The sequence below is a fragment of the Lissotriton vulgaris genome, chromosome 4_1 (genome assembly GCF_964263255.1).
Source record: "Lissotriton vulgaris chromosome 4_1, aLisVul1.2, whole genome shotgun sequence".
In the NCBI taxonomy this organism is placed as follows: Eukaryota; Metazoa; Chordata; class Amphibia; order Caudata; family Salamandridae; genus Lissotriton; species Lissotriton vulgaris.
The window spans coordinates 1,905,012,906-1,905,037,321 of NC_141691.1; the positions used below are offsets into that span (position 1 = coordinate 1,905,012,906).

Here is a 24,416-nt window from a genome sequence, read left to right on the forward strand (position 1 = left end):
GAGGTCTGGCTAGGAGGCGCTTCTTGTTCCGCAGCAGTAACATATATAAATATATATAGAGTAACAGGCCCCCTTTTGTTGTCAGGGGGCCAGGGCGTCCATCATCTTTGTGGAGGCATGTTTGGGCTTGTGGCCAGGCAGCGGTGGTTTGGGATGCCGCTAGCGCTGCGAGACGGCCAGTGCAGTATTTACATTTGTTTTGAGACAGGATGGGGGCACTGGTGATCAAAAGGGCGACTTGGGAACTGCAAAGCCAGTTTTGGGTCCCGGTGTTGGCTTTGCACCGAGTGGCCCAGGGCAGGTCAGTTAGTTCACCATGCCAGTTGATGGCTATAATTGGGTGCAGTGCAGCAGTATTTCCTAGGTACTCCATTCAGTGGTTCCTGAAATGGAACACGTTGCGCGGCATCAGTGGAGCAGTGGCAGTCATGTAGGATTAGTAAGAAGGTGCTCTGGGCCAGCAATGGGGTCTGGGAAGAACCCTGCTGTTATAGGGCATGCTCAAGCACAGTGTATGACTTACCACAGCCTACATTTCATTGGGGGCACTCAAGTTTCATGCAGGCGGCGTTGTTCATGGTTGGGTTCTGACAATGGTGCGTTGGGTGAGTGACTTGCGCATCGGCCATGAAGCCAAGTACACTTCACGGGGCTCTGCTCACACCAAAGTTGGCCAGGATCACATGAAGCACAGGATGAGAGTGCGGTGTCAGTCATATGGGTCGATTTATGAGAAATAGGCCAGAGGTAGCTAATAAGACATCACAGACTTTGTGGTAAATATATTTTACCGTATACGAGTTTGCCATATAATTTCAGACAGGTAAAAGAATAGCTCAATCAAATGAGAGGCAGAGTCCGTGATGTCTGAGTCATACGGGCTTTAATCAAAAATGGCTCGAGCCATGGAAATCAATTCCATCAATACAAGGGTTCGGGGGTATGCAATGATGGCAGAAAGATGTCAACGATTTATTAACAGTACATGACATATATAGTAAAATGACACAATGGCAATGGATACAGTAGGCGTGACAAGTGAAATGTATATGATAAGAACACATGTGCGTAGCAAAAAGGCGTGTACAAGGGCGTGCACAGAGGCGTGTACTGGAAACGTCATAGAAAAGTGTCATATGTGGGTGGGTGCGTAGGGAATTCTGCAAAGTCAGCAGGAAGTGCGGATGCGCGCGCAGCTATCATGACGTGACATAGATGTGGTAACTGGGGAGAACTTTAACGCTGGTAGAGGAGACAGAAGTCTGGGATGTCAGAACGACCTGGACCTATAACATATCTGGTATCTTATGTTTGGAGGATGTATTATCTGGAGTAAAAGGTCTCTCGGGCAGAGGCTATACTATACTGAATGCTAGTGTGTGCATATATGTCTACGTGTCTACGTGCGGGGCCATGGGCCTACTATGGCAACGGGAACTGCAAATTACTTGCACGGAGACAGGAAGGCTTGCTCTTTGCTCTGCAGCCGGGGATATGTTTACCTAAATCACTAGACAGGAATGTGTTTTCGAGGAGGCTGAACAGATAACTTGAAGGCAAAATACGGTTTTGGCAGGCAGGCCAGGCCGAGCCAGGCACCGCTTCGCTTGGCAGGAAGTAAGGCAGAGGTCAGGGATGCATCTCCATGCTGTAGCTTCCAGAGGCAGAGACAGAAGTGGCTCGAAGGCAGAAATCAGGGCCTAGCTCGGCAGAGCCAGGAAAAACGTGAAAGTGCACCATGTAAAGACGGTGGCACGGCGTACTTAGGAACTGAATTATCGATCCATTCATGGTGGATCTGATAGAGGACATGTTGACGTTGGACGCAAATGTGTTTGCGTCTTCAGATTCGGTTATGGAGGGAAATTACATGTACTTTAATCTCGTACATGGAGCCGTTGGGGTACACGTTAGGGGACATACTTGACCATAAAAATGTCAATTACCTCAACTTGATCAGTGATGATATCATGGTTCATCTTTTGTCCCAATATAGACAGAAGTTACGGACAGGCTCTGTTTTGCAAAAAAATAGTTATTTTGTCTCCGCATGTGCCTCTTTTGCAGGACAACAAGGTCAATTTAGTCTCCAACGCGGGATTGTACGCCGCTATTCCGTTTCCAAAGGGTCCCGCTTCCTGCTTTCAGTACCGGGCTTACGTGCAGGTGACCTGCTGGCTGTTGCGGAAGTTGATTAGCGTAATGGTCACAATTGCGGTTGAGCTTGGTACTCATGGTAGGTAGACACTTAATGCAATGTTCAACACGTTAAGGTTATAGTCCCACCAGTGCAGAACTGATGCATTTTCAATATGCCATGCAGCGAAGCCAGAATTGTGGCTTCAGTTTTCTTATGCAACTAAGAAGCATTGTTAAAGCCGATGGTACTGGCGTGTTGTAAGGGCACTATGGTTTTTTAGTGTATACTCAGAGGTAATGTCAGAAGCCACAAATTAACAATCTGCCTTTGACACCGGTTACCAGCCCAATGGTGGGACAGTATAATCTTACACTTGCTCAGGAAATGTATACACAAAGAGAGGCATTGCGAAATACCGAGGCTGCATTGTGCATTTGGCTACGAGGGCCTCGTGGGGAACACCTGCGGGCACCATATAGAATCAGGTACTATGTACACTCAGTGGGCATTCCTTTGCAGCCAAGAGCAGGTATCAGGTCGCTTCAGTTAAGACACATTCACCCGCACTTTAGCCAGGGCAGCAGGCGGGCGGTGGTAGTTGTCATCCAACAAGTGCGCTGGCGCAGGGAAGTTTTGTAACACTGCGTTAGAGCCAAATGGCGACAGGATATTATAGACCTTGTGGCATCCCGATAGACAGGAAAGGGCATGTTTTTGCATGGAATATTCCCCCTGATTCCTACAGACTTGTTTGCTCCCTGGTTATCCATATCGAGGCCGGAGCCAGAGACTGGAAGGGGCATCTTCTACCACCGATGTCCCAAATACATTGATAGTCAATGCTGGGGTAGATGTACGCATGTTTACTTCTTGGCCTGTCCCAAATTTTGGGGTCAAACGGGGGTTGCGTATTAAGTCCTTAGGAATCACTCAGCATTCCTTCAATCCAAATAAAGGCAGTTAGCGTTACATCAGCGAGTGGGTAACATACACCTGTTATCAGCGCCGGCATGCCCCGGGGGCATGCGTGCTTCACACAAACACAGAGCGGCAACCAGGGTACTAAGTGGCAAAAACCAGTAAATAGGTTGAATATATGTCTTTCCGACCTGACAGCTGTGTGGATCCAGTCTCTTCGAAGTGTATGCCCAGGTGATAATTGTGTGCTTCTTAGGTTCTCATGACTGATTCGGTTTGTGGTAGCACACCGACCTACGGTGCTGCCGTCCCAGGAAATGGGGGAACAAGGTGCCAAGCACAAAAGATTATGTAATAGAGCATTTGGCACAGCCAGTGTTCAACTAATTTAAGTTAGCGGGGCAGGTTATCCTTCACCCCTGGGGCTGCTCAGTGTGGGCAGTGTGAAGCCGCGCCCCCCCTATTCGTAAATATGCTAGGGTGGGGGTACGTAGGACTTAGTCAAATCCTGAAGGTTAGGCTCCATATGACCGGCAGTGGGCACTGTATAAAATCAGAAATTCTCTGAGCAGGTATGCCTAGGGGGGGTTTCACCACGGAGGGAGCTGAGCTGGCATTCCCCATAAGGATCAAGGGATGCCGGGCAAGGGCAGGAGGGCCTCCCTTACTCATTGTCACATACTCCTAGTTATGGACACTCAAGTGCGTCCGGATTTGAAAGCAAAAGGACTGTGCAAAGGCTAAAGTATAATCCTTCTCGCCCTTTAGCCTAAAGTAGGCAGGCGGGTGTGGGAGCGGTCAGCTAACAAGTGGGCTGCTGTCCTTTAGATGTGGGGCACAGGTATGCAGGACACACAGTGCTAGTTGGACAGCAGCTAGGTGAGATCAGCAAATTCAGGGGGCTTTGTGAGCCATGGTGTCTGAATCTGCCTCGCCCAGAGCTGGCACGGGGCAGAGTCATGTGAAGCAGTAGAACTTTCCCATATGGGGGATTAGTTCTTGGTACAAGTTCACAGGCCAGAATGGCTTTTGGTTTCATGAGACACTAGCGGTCTAAAGTTACGGGCTATTGGGATATTGATGGGGTCTCCTTCCCGTGGATTGGCAGGGGGCCTGTAAATGAGAAGTTGCAGGTGAGAAAGGAGCTGTTTTGGTGGGGGGTTCTGTCGGCGACGGTGGCCGCCGCCAGAGCTGTGGTGGAGTTACAGGGTGATCTGGAAGCAAATGGGTACAGAAGGGTACCTCTGCACTGCACATAGGGGTGCCAGAGCCCAGGAGCCTCACGGGAGGTTCCTGAAAAACGTGTTGGCGCCCTGTTAGTCCTTCGGGCGGTTGTGGGCCTGAACAACTGGGGGCTTGCCTTGCTACGCTCCGCCCTGAAAGGGGCGTGAGTAATAAGGGACCAGGTGTCAGGTGATCCCGGAGGAGGATCACCAGAAGGGGCAACACAGATGGGGTTCGCCCCAGTGCTGCTGGCAGCCTTACTGTGCTTTTGCCAAAACACTTGTTGTTTTCTTGGCTCATCAGGTGGGCAGGTGGCGAGAATGCTGCCTGCCCTTGGATCGCCCGTAAGATAACCCACCATATTACATAACGTTGTATGTAATAAACCTTAAGCAGATTTTCCCAATACAAAATCTGTGTGGTGTGTACCTATTTGCATGCATGCTATGTGTTTGGAGGTGGGGAGTGTTGCCATGATGGAACTATGCGGCTGCCCGAGGCCACCGTAGGAGGCCACTCAAGAGGCATTGGGCAATCTAGTGGCATCGGGCACCCCACACCCCCTCCTCCTGAGGGGGCAGGGACTCTGATGGAGTCCCCTTCCTGGGTGCGGCCGGTGCTGCGTCATGTCCTGTGTGCGAGGTGGGGTGAGGGGTATATAGGTCCCCCTCACCACGCTGATGACCTCTTTGTCGCACCAGACACGCCACAGTCGCTGCCTCGCGGGATACGCCGTCTCCCACCCTACAGCTTACCTGGCATGGATGGTGGTAGGAAGTATGGTGAGAATGTTGTAATCTTGTACTTTTTTCATTGCAGGCGGAATTACAGATCGATCTGGAAGCAAATGGGTACATAAGGGTGCCTCTGCACAGCACATAGGTGTGCCAGAGCCCATGAGCCTCATGGGAGGTTCCTGGAAACCGTGTCGATGTCCCATTAGTCCTTCGGGCGGTTGTGGGCCTGAACTACTGGGGACTTGCCTTGCTACACTCCGCCCTGAAAGGGGCGTGATTAATAAGGGACCAGTTGTCATGTGATCCGGGAGGAGGATCACCAGAAGGGGCAGCACAAATGTGGTTCGCCCCAATGCTGCTTGGCTCGTCAGGTGGGAAGGTGGCAAGAATGCTGCCTGTCCTTGGATCGCCCGTAAGATAACCCATCATATTACATAACGTTGTATGTAATAAACCTGCAGCAGTTTTTCCCAATACAAAATCTGTGTGGTGTGTACTTATTTGCATGCATGCTATGTGCTTGGGGGGAGTTGCCATGATGGTATTATGTACAAAGGTGCCCTTCTACACCTACTGCAGTACGCTGCGACAGACAGCATTCCTGCTCCACAGTTTCAGGCCCTAACATTGTACATGGTGCCACCACCATAAAATTCAAGAACATGAACACGCAGTAAAACAAAGACGTGACCCTTTCCTACCTAAGGGAGTGTTAGAGCAGAAGTCAAGGAAGTGTAATGTAACTGACGTGAACGTTGTATTTCCTACTCCTCTCGCTACACATCTAATTTAAGCCGCATTATCCAGAAACATTGGAAAAATGAACCATATTCTAGGCCAGCCTGAAATTTATGTTACAAACACCTGCTTAACCAAGCGTAATTTTGCATTCCATTATGATATTACGTCACATCGCTCGATTAGGACTGCTCGCAGCAAAACATACGAAAACAAAGCTAATGACCAGAACACAAGCAGCAGCTGTTTGCGTCGCTTGTGTTTTTTAGGTTTCGCCTGGCCGTAGCACTGCGCAGCAGTGCTCGCGCAGGCGAAATCTTTTGATCTACAGTATGGGGCTTTGTCCCACCTTTCTCTTCCATTGGCTAGCTCCATAAATGAAGGCTTGCCATTGCAAGAGATGATTGTCAATTACTCTTTCCCTCGTCACGACGCGATTTGGGGGCGTTTCTGTGTCTTTTTTTAAGTCCCGCCCCTTTTGTCGTCATGCCTTTCTGGGCGTTTTTTGTTGCCGGATTGATTTTTTCTGTTTGTATCTTTTATGTAATTCTAAGTACTTATGTATCGCAACTGGTTCTTTTGTAAAGCGCTCGGACACCTTCGGGTAATGTTCGCGCTATATAAAATCGCATTATTTATTTGTTTAGTTTGTATAGCGCAAACAGCTACCCAACAAAGGGTTTCCCGGCGCTTGTGATTCAGTGAAGGGAGTTTGGACAGCTGACTTAGATGTTGAACAGCCAGGTTTTTATGGCTTTTCTGAATCTGGTATAGTTAACCTCTGAGTGCAAAGATTGTGGCATGGAGTTCCACAGGGAGGGGCCAAGGTAAGCAAAGGATCTGCCTCCCATGCGTGATAGTCTTATTTTAGGCACAGCAAATTTGTTCGCTGTTGCAGATCTCAGCGTCCTGGATGGCCGGTAACTTTGTACCAGACTTAGCAGATATTTAGGAGCTTTGTTTGCTGAGATTTTATGCATAAAGCATAGTGATTTGAATTTGATTCTGCTCTCAATTTTTAACCAGTGCAATTCTCGTATGAGTTTGGTAGTGGGTGCATGGATAGGAATTTTACCTAACAGTCTTGCAGCAGCATTCTGCACAGTTTGTAGTTTGCGGACTGTGGCTTTGTTGGCCCCTAAGTATAGTACATTGGCATAGTCCAATCTAGATGTTATAAGGGCGTTAATGACAGTTCTTTTAGTGTGATCTGGTAGCATCCAGCAGATTTTCTTTAGCCACTTCAAGATGACAAAGCAGGTGGCTGATGTTTTGATGGCCTGCTGGTGCATACTAAGAGTGTCATCTACCACAAAGCCAAGGTTACGGGCCTGGTTAGTTGGAATAGGAGGAGAGCCCATTTCTGGGGGCCAGTGTTGGGGTCCCCAGAGTTCTTTATTTTTTCCTAGGATTATGAGTTCGGTTTTTTCACCGTTTAATTTTAAGAAATTATTTTTCATCCATCCAGCAATTTTTGTAAGCCCAGTTCTCAAGATAGAAGGATCATTATTGTCTGTTGGTGGAAGGGAAAAGAGAAGCTGAGAATCATCAGCATAGGAGAACATTATCAGCCCAGTATCCTTAGCTATTTTTGCAAGAGGGCTCATATATAGATTAAAAAGTAGTGGGCTTAAAATTGAACCCTGAGGGACGCCATGTTTAAAGGTATAGGTATCAGAGTACGTGCAGTTTGAAAAGATTTGAAAAGTTCTATTTTCAAGTAGGGATGTGATCCAATTTAAAGCAGGGCCACAGATGCCCATTGAACGAAGGGTTTTTATTAGTACCGCATGTGAAACAGTGTCAAATGCGGCACTGAGGTCTAAAAGCACCAGTGCCACTGTTTCACCCTTGTCTATCATTTGACGAATATTTTCGGTTACACCTAGGAGAGTGGTTTCTGTTGAAAAACCTGCTCGGAAGCCATATTGATGGGGAGGTAACAAGTCATGTGTCGTTATATAATTTGAGAGACAGCGGTGGACATGTTTCTCTAGAATTTTTGCAAAAATAGGTAGGAGAGATATTGGTCGGAAGTTTGTGGGTACCTTCGGGTCAGCATTAGCTTTTTTTAGGAGGGGATGGATCATGGCATGCTTCCATTCCTGTGGAACACATTCTTCTTGCAAGGATTTATTTAGAAGGTCTGTGATTGTAGATAAGGCTTTCCTGCTAAGTAGTTTTAAGATGGAACAGGGTAGCGGGTCTTTAGGCGAACCTGATTTAATCGTGCTTAGAAGTTTGGTGACAGTGTCAACGTTGAGTGTAGACCAAGCACTCAGAGAAGGGGTAGAGGGTTTATCAGAAGGGGTGGCAGAATTGGTCTCTTCACTGTCTAATCTATTAACATCACTACCGTCATAATGATTTTCCTCATGATTGTCCTGATTAGGTTGGATGGCCTGATAAATTCTATCAACTTTGTCGACAAAAAATGCGGCAAGTTGATTGCATTGAGTTTTATTTAGATCAGGTGGAGTTGGTGAGGTATTGGAGCCAGCTAGCTCTCTGACTGTTTTGAAGAGTGTTTTAGCTTGATTTAAAGCTGCAGTAATTTTTGAGCAGACAAAGTTGGCTTTTGCTCTGCTGCACAGCTTTTGGTATTGATTTAGTTGATTTGTGTATTCATTTTTAGCTTCAACGGAGTAGGACTTTCTCCATTGACGCTAAATAAAATGAATAATTCCATGATTTATTGAAGTTGGGCTAGATTTGGTAGAAGTTTAGGGCTAGTTTGGGCTTCTTTCATAGAGGCAAGTGCTCGTTTTCGAATTCGAGTTTAGAAACACAATTGGGGGGGACACCTGTCCGTTTGCGGACGAAAAATTCTACATATCCTTGCTAACTTTACTACTACTGGTGAGTGCAATAGTTTCCGAGGCAAGTATGCCCTTGCTGTTTTTGCATTTGCCATAATTGTGCCTAATTTAAACTAATTATTCCAAATTTACGGCAAAGCAAATTATGCAAATTTCGCACACCTCTATTTTTCACACTGTGTGTTCCTCCGATCCAGATCCGCCTGGCAGCCAGTGTGGCTCTAGACACTGCCCAGAGCCACCCGGCCTATACCATGGTCCGGACGACGTCACTTCCTGCGCCCAGCCTTCCGTTGCTTGCTGCTGCTGGCCTCGGAGTCTCCCCGCCAGGTCCGTAGTCTCACCCCTCCCTAACGGTACCGGTAACGTGAGTGTTCTGTGCAGGGAGGGCGAACTCTGCCAGCCCCCGTTTCTTTGCCACAGGCCCCAAGTCACGCTCCATCTTGTGCCCGCGCTGCTGAAAGTGCTCCAGTGTGCATGGCCATCTCCTAGACTGGCCAGACAATCACCACGTCTGGGCTGCCTGGAGCAGCGGTGAGTATTACTTTCGGTTATAGAATGGGTCTGCTCATTCATCCCCGCATCTATCCCAGATAAGAGTGTGTGTGCCTGCTAGATGCATAGCATCGCTAAGGATCCAGTCCACTATACCTTGGTCGGGATGACGTCACTTCCACGTGCATAGTGTTGTTTGCCTGTGGATTAAATTGGGAACTAGTAGTTAAGCCTTGTTGCTGCTCCCTATAACTAGACATAGAAATGAGTTAGAAGGCATCACTCAAGTGTTAACAAAAACCTGGCCAAAAACGTCAGTGTCACTGTATACTTTATCATTACTAACCGTTATATACTATACTCTCTGGGGCCCGCTGCAATGACACTAAATAAAACCAAAAACAGGGAGAGGGAAAGGGAAAGAAATCGTTTTATTATTAAATGTTAATTTGTTCTTCTGTTTTCCTGGACAAGTTTTATACATTGTTATTTTAGCCTCCGCTTTGACGAGTATCTATCTGTCTGTCTATCCTTGCCTACTCACTTCTTTTCCTCACTGTTTACCTCTTACCAACTGCCACCATTTATCCCTGCAACCATCCACCCAAGCATCATCCATCCATTCATCCGTCCGTCCATGCAGTCATTCATTCATCCGCACATCTATCTCTCTTTTGGTCGTTCTTTCCTGCCTATCTTCCTCTTTCCCTACACCCCTCATTGCATCCACCTGTCCATCAATCAGTCCAATCCCCCACCTATCATTATATTCGTCATAACTCCTACGCATGTAAAGCTACCATATTCATTCACTTTTAACTCACTTTTAATATCAGTATTCACCGAGGGCTCTATTCTTATCTACATTAAAATAAACTTGAAAATAACTTGTGGCTTCCGAGGGGACTAATCTTCATAAGCATGCTCGCCCCTTCCGAGTGCTGGATGCTGACTTGTAAAAGAATTACACACCAGGTGCCCGCCAATAGTGATTTCTCTAACAGAGCCTAGTTATGATGGTTGTTTTGAGATCTGGCCTTTCAGGCGGATTTAGCTGTATCACCAGTCTACTGTTTTTGGTTTTTGTTCGGTCTGGCCCTTAAGACATTTGTTTTCTCTAAAAATTTCCGTCATAATCTATCCTCTTAGAGGGGCTTTGGTCTGAGGTTCTGTAATTCTCGAGTCTGACTCCATTTTGTTCTGTGCCACCATTTTGTGTTGCCCTCACGTAGGCCTGTGAAGGTAGCCTGGCGAACAAAGTGGCCTGGCCTTCTTAGTCCATGTATACATTAACTAAGGTTTCTTTTTTGACTCTGAACTGAACTGTAAGAAACTGACCTCTTCACCTGAAACGGACTTCGCAAAGCCAATTTCCCTGATCAATCTTTGTCTGAGATTGCCAATCAATGTTCAGGACATCGTTAACTTTTAGTTTCCTTGCACATGCCTTATCTTGTTCATCATCTGTTACTGTTTCTTTTTATGTTTCTTCATTACATGGGTTATGCTTTCAATTATAGGTTTGTCCGGCTTTTAGAGGTTGAATTTGGGACATTCTTAATGATTGACTTTTGGGTTGGGATACTGTACATGTAATCATGCCATGCCCTGCAGTGCCATCTAAATCAGATTAACCTTTGTGAACTATGTAATTATAATGTTTTGCCCATATCCTGCTCAAACCCTAAAGGCTACTCACCTGCTGACCCTCCAGATTTTCCATTTGTTTACGAATTTAATGGGTACAACTCCCTTACATGCCTGGGGCGGGATAAAGAGTATATAGGACGTGAAGTAAGACCATTCTAGCAGACTGCCTCATTCAGTTGCTAAGGCTTCTGTGTGACGTAGTCTCACTCATTTGAGGTTAATAAAAATGTACTTTTATATTCCAGCTTCTGTGTCAAGTTCTTCTTTGTGAGTTTAAAAGGACTAAGTATCAGTGGAACCCCTGAGAAGTGGATTGTTGATTTCTACAGGTCAGAAAATCTTCTTCCGTAAATCTGTTAAAAAAAAAACAGCCATCAAGTCCAGACCTATTGGTTTTGCCAAAGCTTGTTTGCTGGTGTTTGTCTAGTTTCTGTCTAGTGTTTGTCTGTCGAGCAGTCTTTTCTCCTCTGCCTTTATTCCCTCTCTCCCCTTCAGTCTTCGGAGCTTGTTGCTTCTATTCCCTCTAGAAGCCGGCTTCTCTCTTTAACCTCTCGCTGCTGTCATCAGCCTCTCATACCTACACTCTCGTCTCATGCTGTCACTACAGCAGTCTCAACTCCTCCGCCCTTCTTACCTCTCTCCTCTTCAGTCTTCAGAGGTTGTTGCATCCATTCCCTCTTGAAGCCGGCTTCTCTCTTTAACTCTTTGCTGCTGACATCAGCCATTCGTACCTCCGCTCTCGTCTCATACTATCACTCCAGCAGTCTCTTCGCCTCCGCCCTCCTTCCCTCTCTCAAAGCTGCCAACTTTATAGCTGGAGAAGCAGGTTCAAGTCTTGTTATTATAGTCCAATTTTCATTTTTTTGAAGAATGCAGTTCTACCGCTTATATTTGTCCATCGGCCTCTCATTTAGTTGTTCCCAAAATCCTTTTTGTCTCGAGAAAGTGAGGTCATGTCGTCGTGGTTAGAGACGTAGTAAAGTGACAACTTGAAACCTGCGTTGAATGTGTGTGGGGTTCTGTCTGTGTGTGTGTGGGGTTCTGTCTGTGTGTGTGGGGTTCTGTCTGTGTGTGTGTGGGGTTCTGTCTGTGTGTGTGTGGTGTTCTGTCTGTGTGTGTGGGGGGTTCTGTCTGTGTGTGTGTGTGGGGGGTTCTGTCTGTGTGTGTGGGGTTCTGTGTGTGTGTGTGGTTCTGTCTGTGTGTGTGTGTGGTTCTGTCTGTGTGTGTGTGGTTCTGTCTGTGTGTGTGTGTGGTTCTGTCTGTGTGTGTGTGTGGTTCTGTCTGTGTGCGGGTGCATGTGGCTCTGTGTATTGCTCTGTGTGGGTGCAAATGCTATAGGTCTCACATTTGCGAGAGATTAAGCTATTGGCATTGTAAATGACAATGCCATTTATTTATCTATTTTCAAAATCAACACATAAATAAAAATGTTGTCAATTACAATGCCAATAGCTCTAACGTTTGCAAAGGCGAGACCGTTGCATTGTAAATGCTTGTTGTTTTATTGTTCTCAAGCAAAATAAGTCCTCGCATTTAAAATGGATGCACCAAGGATCCATTTTGCTTCAAAATATAGTGCTAAATGCTGTTTTTGCATTTGCCATAATTGTGCCTAATTTAAACTAATTATTCCAAATTTACGGCAAAGCAAATTATGCAAATTTCGCACCCCTCTATTTTTCACACTGTGTGTTAAAAATGGGAAGTGGCCTTAAAGAATAATATTTGCCACTAAAAAGAAGTAGGAAATCAAGAGAAAAAGTGATCGTCTTTAATGTGCCACTGCTGTGCTTGCTAAACTGTGTCACACGTAGATTCTGCACAGGTGGAGATAGGGAAAAACATAAATGGCGGCCAGGGATCTGCTGCAGGTCTCCACTGTGTTTGTGAGTCAGACCCCAAGAGCCTCTCACTACTGTGACTTACCGGTAATCATCTTCAGCGTTTAGCCTGTCCACTGAGATTGGTTTTTCAGACATCTTGCATTGTTCACCCTGAGGCCTTAATAGCTTCTCTCTTAAAATTCAATTGATTTGATTCCTGCTATTATTTAGAAGCAAGAACTCATTACACCGCATAATGCTGATGTTCATTTCCTGGTACATATTAGATCACGTAGGCAATATGATAAATCAAATAAATAAACGCTAACAGGGGAGTCCAAATAAATCAGCTGACAATAATAATAGCTAATAATGTAGAACACCATCCGGCGATTGGGCTCGGTTTGTAACTGAAAGAGAAAAGTTCGATTTGCTACAAAGATTTGTTATATGAAATGAACCAAAGCTGCCCTGAGTTCAGGGATTAGTGGAGAATATTTTCTTTTAAAGAGCAATGAATCCCAAAAATACTTGCATGTTGCAGTATTTGTAGGGCCCTTAGAGTTCTGTTGCATATCAGCACCATATGATCTTTCGATAAGGTGTCTTAGCAAGGTGGGCCATCCGGGGGCGTAGCTTAGTCGGTAAGATTTGTTGGGTGTGAATCTCAAATTTCTCAAACAATAAAGCAGTGGTCCACAGGGTGAATATGTGAGGTTATCCAGGTTTGGGGTGGATTGTTCCCATGAGGAGGAGGGTCAGTAGTGATTACCATTAGGTGGGCCTATAGAGCTGAGTTAAAATTTGGCGGACAGTTACTTTGTTCGAGTGGCAAAGGATTACAATGTCTGCCATACTCAAGGTCCACCACCCCGATTTGGAGTTGAACGGATCACAAGTTTTACACCAACGAAGTAAAATGTACTCTGTCAATGGAAAATTCCTTTAACAGTCCAACGGAAGAGGAGCATTCATAAGTAAGCCATCCAACTGCACGCCCTAATTTGAGTTAATGGTCAGATGTTTTTTTGTTTACCGTACATCATCGCCAGAAATATCCACCGACAATAAAAATAAATGACTGACCCACACCATGGCAGAAATCTGGTGTAGGGGTCATTAGTATTTTTCTTTTCAAAAGTAAACTCCCACTTTGGAAGTTTGTTTCTGACAAATATAAAACTTAGAAAAAGTTTGATGGCCAGTTGTCATGCTTGAAGGAGCTGTCCATTACACTTTTCTTACATTGACATGAACTGCTATAACTGGTCTGGCAAACATCTCTAAACGTGGCAGGGGAAGTAACGGCAGCAAAGTTCTCCACCACCCTGTCTGCCTTTACTCAGCCTGATAAATCTTAAATCAGGCACTCTGCATAAAGTGGCACAGTGGATGAAAAATAATGGTTTAGAATGCAACCCCAAGGGATTGCCAGTAGTTAAACTATTTGCGAGCATTGGTTTGGGGTGCTTGATTGCCAGTAGTATACCTGGAAACCTGAGACTGCATAGCTTTCCAAACCTACTATTGCCAACGTTTGAGAATTTTAAAAAGTAGTACATTTGCATCCATTCAAGGAGAACTTCTATGGATCCAAGTTTGCTAATTTTGTGGTAAACTGGTCACTGAGGTGCTCTTCAAAGAGGTAATGTTGCGTGTCCTGAGGAGAGCAAATCTGTGCCATAGCTTCAAAGAAATTGCACAGTTCTACTCTCCTACAGTAAGAAAATGAGAACAGATCTCCTATTTCATTCCCTATTGTACCTATAACCACGTTTGCATGTTTATTTTAGGTGCACTGCCTTGACAATGACAGGGTGTTTAAAATAACTCTCACTCACCTACCTAGTAAGTGACATGCTTCATCATAGGATTCCCACCCTGGTCGCCGAGTGCTCCCAGGGTGTGCTGTGGCACCTGATTACAGAGGAGCTGGTTTTATGAGGGGAGAACAGTGATGATTAGTTAATTAGTGAAAAGTGCAGTTTTAAAATTTGCTCAAGAATTCCAGTCAACGGGACATACATTTTAAAGAGGGAAGTCTTGGTAAATGTAAAAAATATAGTTGAAGATTTATGTGGGATATTAAATTGATCCCACTTATCCTCAAAGCGATCTACATGTTCAGCCATGTTTTAGCAGAGGCTCTCAGGCTCAGGATGGCTGTCGTCAGAACCAAAAAAATGAAAGACCAGCATGTACGCTAGGGCATGCAGGGATGGTGTGCGTGGATTGTACGTACAACCCACCGACTTGTCAGGAAAATCACAGTTGTTTTTCTTTTTTTTGTGGTGGTAGCCTTCTGCTACCTGGGATAGGTCGAGGGGGTGGATCCTGTTGTTAAACTTTTGTCAAGGCATCTCACCCTCCATAGTACCTGCCTCACCTCGTTCGTCCCGCATCTTCAAACAGTTCTACTCTCTCCATGCGCTGAACAGTTTGGGCTGCTTCGGGCCAATGAAGGCACCCTTGCACCATAGTGCAAAGGTGTCTGCATTATGGTCAAGATAGTTTTTTTGTAGTAAGAACTAGAGTACCTTCATGAACAAAAACTATGCTTGGAGGCTTTTTTCCCTTTGTATGTCTGTTGCAGAATGCAGCACATCTGCAAAGAGGAAATAATGAATATAAATAAAGATATGTCCCCTTATTACGCCAACCTCATGCAGAAACACTATTTTTGCTCAAATCCATGTCCACAACTCTTTGTGAATATATGTTTGTATCACAATCCAGGGGTGAACGCACACGAATGCCCATGCACCACCCATGTCATGCCTACCTGACACAAAGTAATGCAAAGCAGGTCAATGACCTGCGTTGTGTTGCTTTTTCTTACAAAACCAGGCAAATCAACATTTGTGTGATTTTGTAAATACCAAAAATTATTTAGCATCAGGCATTCATTTAAAGAGTGATATAACCCTGACTCAAAATCTTTGTGATCCGGGCATAAATATATTTGTATGTTTCTGATCCAAAAAATGAGTAAGTTACAACCTCTTAGTGAAATCAGGATGACAAAAAAAACCAGACAAAGCAGACCCGACTCAGGGCTCCCAGACCCAACTACTAAGCCAAGAATGTATTTATTTAAGGTGTCACCTGCCCCAGAATCTATGCCCCTGGGAAATGCGAAAGAGTGTTGCCTGCCCTGTACTACATATGTGTATTTGCCCATCCCCAATACTTACTGTTAGCAAGTGGGTTACTGGTTGACTGGGGTCTGAACCCTGGTCAATCAGCAACCACAACCTTGTAAGGGTAGAGCACAATTGAATCCCAAATTAACCAGTGCTCAACCTCCTGGTAGTTTGGCACCGAGCAGTCAGGCTTAACCAAGAGGCAATGTGTAAAGTATTTGTAATGTAATGTAATAAGGCAAGTTCAATGTTATGCTATGGGAGAGAGAGGCCTTGCAGTAGTGAAAAACAAATGTAAGAGTTTTCCACTACCAGGACATGCAAAATGTGGTAGTACATGTACAATTCTTTTATTACATTGGACCCTCCCTCTGTGCTGTTCATGCCTACCCTAGGGGTAACTTATATGTTTTAAAAATAAACTTTTGGGCCTGGTAAAAGGTTTATTTTGCCAGGTTGAAAGGGCAGTTTAAAACTGCGCACACAGGCTCTGCAATGGAAGGCTGAAGACAAGTTTAAAGGGCTACTTAAGTGGGTGGCATCAGTGCTGCAGGCCCACTAGCAACATTTAATTTACAGGCCATGGGCATATGTAGCTTACTAACTTGGAACTTGAAAGAAAATTAAATATGCTAATTGGATGTAAGACAATTCCACCATGTTTAGAGTAGAGAGCACATGCACTTTAGCACAGTTTAGCAGTGGTAAATTGACAAAGTCTTAAAGCCACCAAAAAGAAATTCAGCACAAATGAGAGAAGGAAGCAGAAAGGGACAGGTCAAAACTTTTTTTTAATGTAAAATATCAAACTCGAACATGGGGCACCCTTCGAGATCTCCCTAGGTAGAAGTGATTGTTTAGCCGCCAGTAGAACGTTTATGTAGATCAGTGGCCCTCTTCGTCTTCTTTCCTTTCATGACAGCAAACTAACTTAGTAAGATACTTTGAAAGGACTCTGGCATCTTAATGCCCAAGATTCCCTCTATGGTTCCCATTACTTCTTTCCAGAAGCTCATTATGCGAGTGCAATTCCATAAAATATGTGACAAGATGCCTACCTCTCAGCATACCCTCCACTTCAAGGCAGATTGTTTCTTATTTATTGAATGGGTTTCCAGTGCCACATAAGCAAATCTTACAATGGAATACTGCTTCCAACTTAAATCCTGAGAGGGACTCACCAAACTCCTCCTGGTGAGTCTTTCTCAGGGTGTTCTTTCTATCAGTTAGCACCTTATAAATTCTGGCTACCAGATGAGTGTCACTTAAAACTCCTCTAAGCAATTCCTCAAACCGGGTCAAATGGTTTGTTGACACTTGTCTAATAGGCTGTTATATTGTTTTTCGTGCAATGTTAACCGAGTAATCAGATAACCAAGTCATAATCTGTAGATAAAAGAATAGCAATTGCCCCTTTTGCATTACTAGCTATTTATGTCATTTATGTCATAGTATTTATTTATTAGAAAGTATCTTTAGCTCAAGATTTTTGTATACAAATTATAATCACCTTTAGTTTTGTTAGATATTTGTTTTTTTCATGTAGCCCCGCTTCCCAGATTCCATGAAAGGAGAGGAAGCATTTGGGAAAGCTAACAGATGGATAACATTTTGAGATTTATTCCTGTTCAATGTAATGTAAATGCCATTTGTAAAGCGCACAGCTACCTCAAACGGAGGTGTCCTGGCGCTGTCCATATACCGCTTAGGAACCCTTCCTGGTTTTTCCCTGTGGAATGTCCACTCCTGGCACCCCCAAGGTGAAGCCAGGCATCCCAGCGCTGTTGGGGCTGTTGTGGAGATTAAGCAAGCTATTGCCCAGAGTTGCAGCATGGGACCCATGATTAGACTAGGCACGAGGCGAGAATTATCAGGTCCAAGGAAATTGAGCTCAAGACCCGCCGACGCTGGTATTGAACCCTGGTCCCGGAAAAGACCTCTGCATCAGGGTCTGCTGCTCTAACCATTTGAGCCACACGTCTCCACACTGTTCCTGGTAACCAAGTCCAGGATAGCTCCTGATCCCGATTCTGACTATTACTGTTTGCTGCAAGGTTCTAACAAATCTGCCTACTGGGTTGATCTGAATGACTGTCGAACAGGCTGCATTCTGTAGGGTGAGTGATCTTTTTTGCGTTATGCAGAATATGGCATTAAATCTTTTAGCAATATCATTTATTTCCAAGCTATCTATTTCGGTAATATGTGTACTGGTTGTACATCAAAGCCATTATTCCAAAATAATTCACAGTTACCCAGAATTATCGAAGGTGCAGGACTTTACCAAATTCTACCTTTACTTCGGACAGATCATTTTTATCATTGAACAGAACGCGTTTTATTTCAACCGAGGACAGTGATTGAAGTTGTGGAAGAGTATGTAACAAACGCAGTACCCTTGATCTAATTAGTGGACCGTTATCTCCTGTGTTAACTGAGTAATAAAAGGACAGATGTACAATGCCACATGCTATAAACAGACGCTTATAGGCTAAGCAACATTTTCTGTTGGTAGCATGTGTGACTGTAGATACATATGCTCGGAAAAGACTTTAAAGCAGTGCCCTCCATAAGTGGTGGATAGCGAGTAGATGATGGAGATGTCTGGCCAACCACAGCCAGCTATCAAGCTAAAATGCCCACACGGTGGTGCTTAGTGAAAGCGCATTGACCGGGTGGCTGCTTTGCAGCTGTCAACTAGTGAAACGTTCCCTAAGGAAGTCTTGATTGCTCCTTTCTTACAGGTGGAGTGTGCCCTGGAGGTTCAGGTAAGATTCTCTTAGCTTTGTGGTAGCAAGTTTGAATTCACTTGATTATCCAACTTGTTGTGCCTACTTTAGAGATGTGATGTTCCCTGGAAGGTTTTGCGAAGGCTGAAAAAGAATTAATCAGCCTTACAAAAAGACTCATTCTTGTCAATGTAGTACATAAGAATTTTTTAGACATGTGTAAAGTTCTTTCCACTACTGAATCCAACTGCAGAAAGAAGACTCTGAGATCTATTGTCTGATTAAGGTGAAATGGTGAAACCACTTTATAGAAAACTTAGGATTGGTCCTCAGAACCACCTTATATCTGTGAACCTGAATTAATAGTTTATGTAATATGTGTGCTTGTAACTCACTAATGCACCTAAAGGGAAGTAATGCATTAAGAAGGCTACCTTTTAGGAAAAGAACTGTAAGGGACATGAGTGTGAAGGTTTGAAAGGTGGCCCCATAAGCCTCATGGACTATGTTAAGGTTCCACATGGGGGCAGGAGGTATTTGAGGAGGTATGGCTCTCTTAAGACTTTCCATGAAAGCCTTGACTACTGGGATTCCATTCTGGGGTGAATGATCCCTGTGTTGCATGTATGCTGCCACAGCAGTGAAGGGTGAGTAAGATTGATATGGGTATCTTTGTGAGCCTTCTTGTTGTTCCATAGAGACTCAGCATTTTAGACTTTTACTATCTAGTTTTTTAGTTTGCTGTCTAATATCAGATTGACTCTAAGTCCAGTAATATTTGTTGTAAGTGCGAAGTCTTGATCAGCTTATTAGAAAGCAGTTTGGTGATATATTAAGTTCCATTTCAATCCAGTATGGCTGAAAATTGGTCCTTTCAGAGAGCTAGCGAATACCGTAACTAGTCAAGGATGCAGTTTGCAAAATTAAACCAATTGTGAAAATTATACCCACCTTGGAATTGATCTAATCATAGCATAGATTGTTCTAGGCACTCATGTTTTTTCAATTCCATAAAAACGAGACAATGACTTTATTTATAGCTGAAAATGTATTTGATAGTCTGATAGGGAGCATGCTAGATGTGAAATTAATAAAAGAGGTAATAAGCATTTTTAAAGTTTCAAATTGTCCCCACGAAGATAACTATTTTGGAGACTGGAAATCCAGAAGACTTTTTAATTTTTGTAATTGTGTTCTATTTGTTGTACCTAATTGATTCTAGTAGACAATTTGTGACCCATATACCAGGGCATTTATTACATTTGGATTGCCAATGAAGGCCGGAGAGGGCAATACTATCAGAGAGGAATAAAGGGATTATTGGGAGAACTTCTGCCTTATCTTTGTTCTGGGTATATCCTGAAGTGATGGAGAAGTAATGATAATTTCTAAGAGAGCTAAGACGTCTTTGACAATATTATGATGTCATTTGTGTATGTGGCTGTTTTTAGTATGTCAAATTTAAATTAGAAGTCACTAATATCCTCGCAGAGATTTATGGCTTGTAAAAGACTGTCAAGAGCTAATAAAAAAACAAGTGGGGATAAGGGCCATCCTTGGTGAGTCCCTTGACCTGGTGTGATTGGGTCTGAGAGGTCACAGTTTATTCGAACTCTAGCATTGAATTTATAGTGCCATAGTCATGATGATAAAATGTGTGCCTGGATCATGATGGTGCAGGACAGCTTCCAGGTAAGGCCAGCTCACTTTGTCGATAGCTGTCTCTGCATCTAGTCCAATAGCCGAGTCTGGGATTGGGCAAACCTTCTCAGTAATATGACAAAATGTGCAGATATTTTCGTTGTCTAGGGATTTATGGATGAGTTCGGAAATTGCTTGAACCATTGCAAATATTGTAGCATCCATACTGATTAGGTTGTGGGCCTGTAATTTTTCAGCTCTAGGGAGTCTTTACCATTTTTAGTGGCTCGAGGATTTCATTACCTAATGATTTATAGAAACTGATGAGGAATTCGTCAGAATAGGGTGCTTTGTCAGAGGAGATAGATTTGATTGTATCTAATATTTCCACTGTTTGAATAGGTTTATTTAGGTTGTGTTCCTCATACTCAGGTGACACAATTTGCCTATAAATTCCCAGCTTTTTTTTTTAGATATGAGGGCGTTTGTTTTTGTAAAGCTCCCCTAAAAACCTCCGAACACTTTTGTTGTTTCTGTGTCTCTGGTAATGACCTGCCCTATTTTGTTTTAATGCTGGAAAATGTACTTTTTTTCCTTTTGAATTTTAAGCAGGCAGCAGATTTTGGATAAACTAGAACATTTGGAGATTCTATATTACTTTTTAATTTTTTTTAATTTTTTCATATGATTTAAGCCTACCTCCTGGGTTTTGGATGACCCCTATCTATCAATGTATCCTAACATCATAATTTTCCTAGTAACCAAGATACTCTTTTTAGGCGTTTGATTCAAGAATGCTACAGAACTTGAGAGAAAGGGAAATGGGATATTTTCCAAACTGGGCTACTGACAGATTTTCAGCTGTAAACATTAGCTCCTGAAGGACCGAAATGTAACTACTACTACTATCACCTCTGCAAATGGCTCATTGCTCAGTACAATGAGCCATTAATAAATGGAAAAGGCAAGACTCCATACACCAGCTGCTAATCTACTGGCAATGCTCTCTACATAGGAATAGACACACACCTCCTACAGAGACTTCAAACCATAAAGAACGCAGCACCCAGACTCGTCCTTGACTTCCGACAATGAACCCACATAACACCCCACCTCAGGCAACTCTACTGGCTCCCCGTACAAACGAGATACCAATTCAAGCTGCTGACCAACACACACAAGGTTCTACACAATGGGCCTACAATAACTACTTCCTGAACTTCCACCAACCATCGAGAAGATTACACTTTGCCTCCCTATCACTTGCCCACACTCCCCACATCCACCAAAGCAGAAGTGGAGGACACTCCTTCTCCTACATCGCAAGAAAGACCTGAACGGCCTTCCCATGCAGCTAAGGAACATAACCTCACTTCCTGAATTCCGAAGGGCCCTCAAAACCTGGCTGCTTGAATGAGCCTTCAGGGACCTGCAAGCGCCTGGACACCCTTTCATGTGATTAGCAGTGGTATATAAAACTTGATTGACTGACTTCCATTTCACCTAATCCCCAATCCTGTGAATCTAGCAATCTCTAAACAAACTCTGGGACCAGAGATGGGAGGCAAATGGGTCAAGCTAGAATATTCAGCAACTTTATTTGCAATCAATAGGATACAAGGACATTGGTTGAGCTGATGGAAATGTATACTACAACCAATCTGCCTGGGTGTCATCTATCCTGTTCAGTAATGCAGTTCTTTTTTGTTTATTTATTTCTTTGTTTTTATATAGCAGTGGCTTGTTTCCTTGAACCACTTTACAAAGTTAGGAAGTAGTTTATTTGGAGATCCATCTAGAGCTGTGTGATATAAAGTCCGCAGTGGGCTGACTAAAGAAGACTTTCATGTCAATCTTAGAGGATAGATAGTACATAAAACATCAGAGCAAGATTTGATAGGATCATTCAATATCCTTAGGTAAACATCCATAATAAATTCATACAATGGAAATCCCATATGATTCAGGCTGGCTGAAGTTGAGTCCATTGCTGAAAATTCTAGAGAACTGTTCTTGAGGAAGAACCATATACCTCTGGTGGTGGAAAGCCCATATCCTCCCTCAGTCTTGTCAGAATGGACTGCAACAATTCCCTGAAAATATGTTTTCTTTTTGTTCAGTTCTGAAGAACTCTACCTCTTTCTTCTCTCCATCAGAGTCACGTTCAAGCTCCTCACACACGCCTAACCAGCCCCCCATTACGCTGGACCAGCATACCTGAACCTCGGCCTCTCATTCCACGCACCCACCAGACACCTCCGCTCCTCCGAACTGGCCCTTGCCCCCGTCCCTCGGATTTGCAAGACCAGGACCAGAGGAAGATCCTTTTCCTACCTTGCTGCCAAAACCTAGAACACCCTGCTTCTCCACCTCAGGCTTTCCCCATAGCTGACCCAATTCAGCAAGGATCTCAAGACCTGGCTCTTCGACTGAACCTCAGCACCCAGGAGGACCACCAAGACAAAATGGATTCAGAAATAAGCTCCCTCATCCTCTGCTTCAAAATAGAGTGTGATTGCACTTGGAAAGCCTTGCCCTTCCTCCTGCCTGGTCTGGTGTCTCATCTACATTATGGTACTATATGAAACTAAGATAAAAACTACATTTATTTAGATCAGGCTTCTCCATCAGTTCTCATTCCAGATGTCTAGCTGTTCTTTGGAGACAATTTAGTTGGGCAGGACTAACTGGCCTCCAATTTATCTGAAATAATGTCTATTAATGAAGCTCTCAGCAACGTACCATGATGGCTTCAGCCCACAACTGCTCATATGCGTCAACTCCTGGGTTTCTGCAGTCCCTGTCCTCAGATTCAGCATTCACATAGTCCAAGGAGCTACAAATCACTTGGCACCAACTCACCATGCTCCACAGAGCAACAGTTCTCTTCCATAAGAAGACGTCCGTATGTATGTACAAACCCTGATCTAGTCTCATTTTGGTGGAGGCAACACCATGCTCACCCACATCCCTTAAGCATATAAGCTCCTCTGGAGAGAGTCATTACCTCAGCGTAACTGATTAAGGGTCTCAGGAAATTTAACAGAATTTCGTTCACCTTCCAATAACTCTACTGCCTCACTCTGTCAGTCCATATCCTTGCTGCACCAACTACAAAGCAGCAAACTTGAGCTCTGCACCATATTTGCAGCACCAACCCCTTCAAACTAAAGAAAAGAAAGCTAGAAAGAAGAAAAGACACCAAGCCTTCTCTAACTGTGCACCTATGATATGGATATTTGTCTGCCGTCAGATCTGGCACGATCCATTCTATTTAAGCAACAGTTTATCTACTTTTGACTCTAGCTAGTAACCCCATTTCCTCTGCCTGCACTCTTTCTCTCCCCCTTTTTCCGTTCAACTTTCCTATGCATCCAGTTTTGTACATCTCTCCAATGAACGTAGCTGGGTTTGCGCTATCGAATCAACATGTGTAAATGCTTACAATTTGTGAATTCAGTGAGCAATCCTGTTGCTATTAGTGAGTGGTAAAATTGTTTTTTATTTGAAAAAGCAGCACTTTTCCAAAAGGTCAACATATAAAATGTACAATCGCTGATTTAACTCACAAGCTATATTTTTAGTGCAATGTTGGCTCGCGATCCGATTTATCCAAAATCCAAGCAAACGCCACACACAAGTTTTTTCTTCTCCTGAAGGAGAATTCAAACTTGAGATTTAGTCAAGGTATGGTCCCATCTGGCCACTGTTGAGAGAAATGGTGTTGTTGCTTTACTACAGCAATGCCACCATGGATGGTAATTAGGGACAGCAAGAGGAAGCACCTGCTACCCTTACCTCGCTCTTTGCTACACCCTTCCCTGCCCCTGCTGCCCTTGGTCTCAAGGATACTGAAGATAGTGTCTGGGTCAAAAAGTAGGCCTCTATTAATCTTGTCTTCTTTCTGTAGTTTACTTGATTAGGTCTTACCCTGGCCCCTCAGCAGCCAACAAGAGACTCTTGAGGGACATCAGGGGTCAAAGGGAGCACAGTGTCCCTCGTGCTAATCCTAGCATTCTAACGACTCGGCCTCGGCAGCTGCATGAGCAAACCAGTATTAATGCACTTTTTTAATGGGAAATTAGATGGCAATCTTTTGGCCTGTCTAGCTGCTAAATGTTTTAGGCGCCACTACATTGGAGTTTTTAGCCATTTAAACACCTACGGACCAATTAAAAAAATAGATATAACTCTATATTCATAGTTTAACGCCATTTGGATGCAGATGTACTCATTTTTTTGCATTTCCAAAAATTCCTGGTGGACTTCCAGAAAGCTGCGACAGTCACCACTTTCCAGGAGTACTCTTAAAAGTAAGTGCATGGTGTAGAATTATCTAAATCTTTAGGAAAAGTGCAC

General features: G+C 43.9%; 1 protein-coding gene across 2 annotated transcripts in view; it reads right to left on the reverse strand.

Annotated features, from left to right (window-relative positions):
* TMEM71 (transmembrane protein 71) overlaps positions 1-24,416 on the reverse strand; it is a 221,822-nt gene that overhangs the window by 108,492 nt on the left and 88,914 nt on the right. The window lies entirely within an intron of this gene.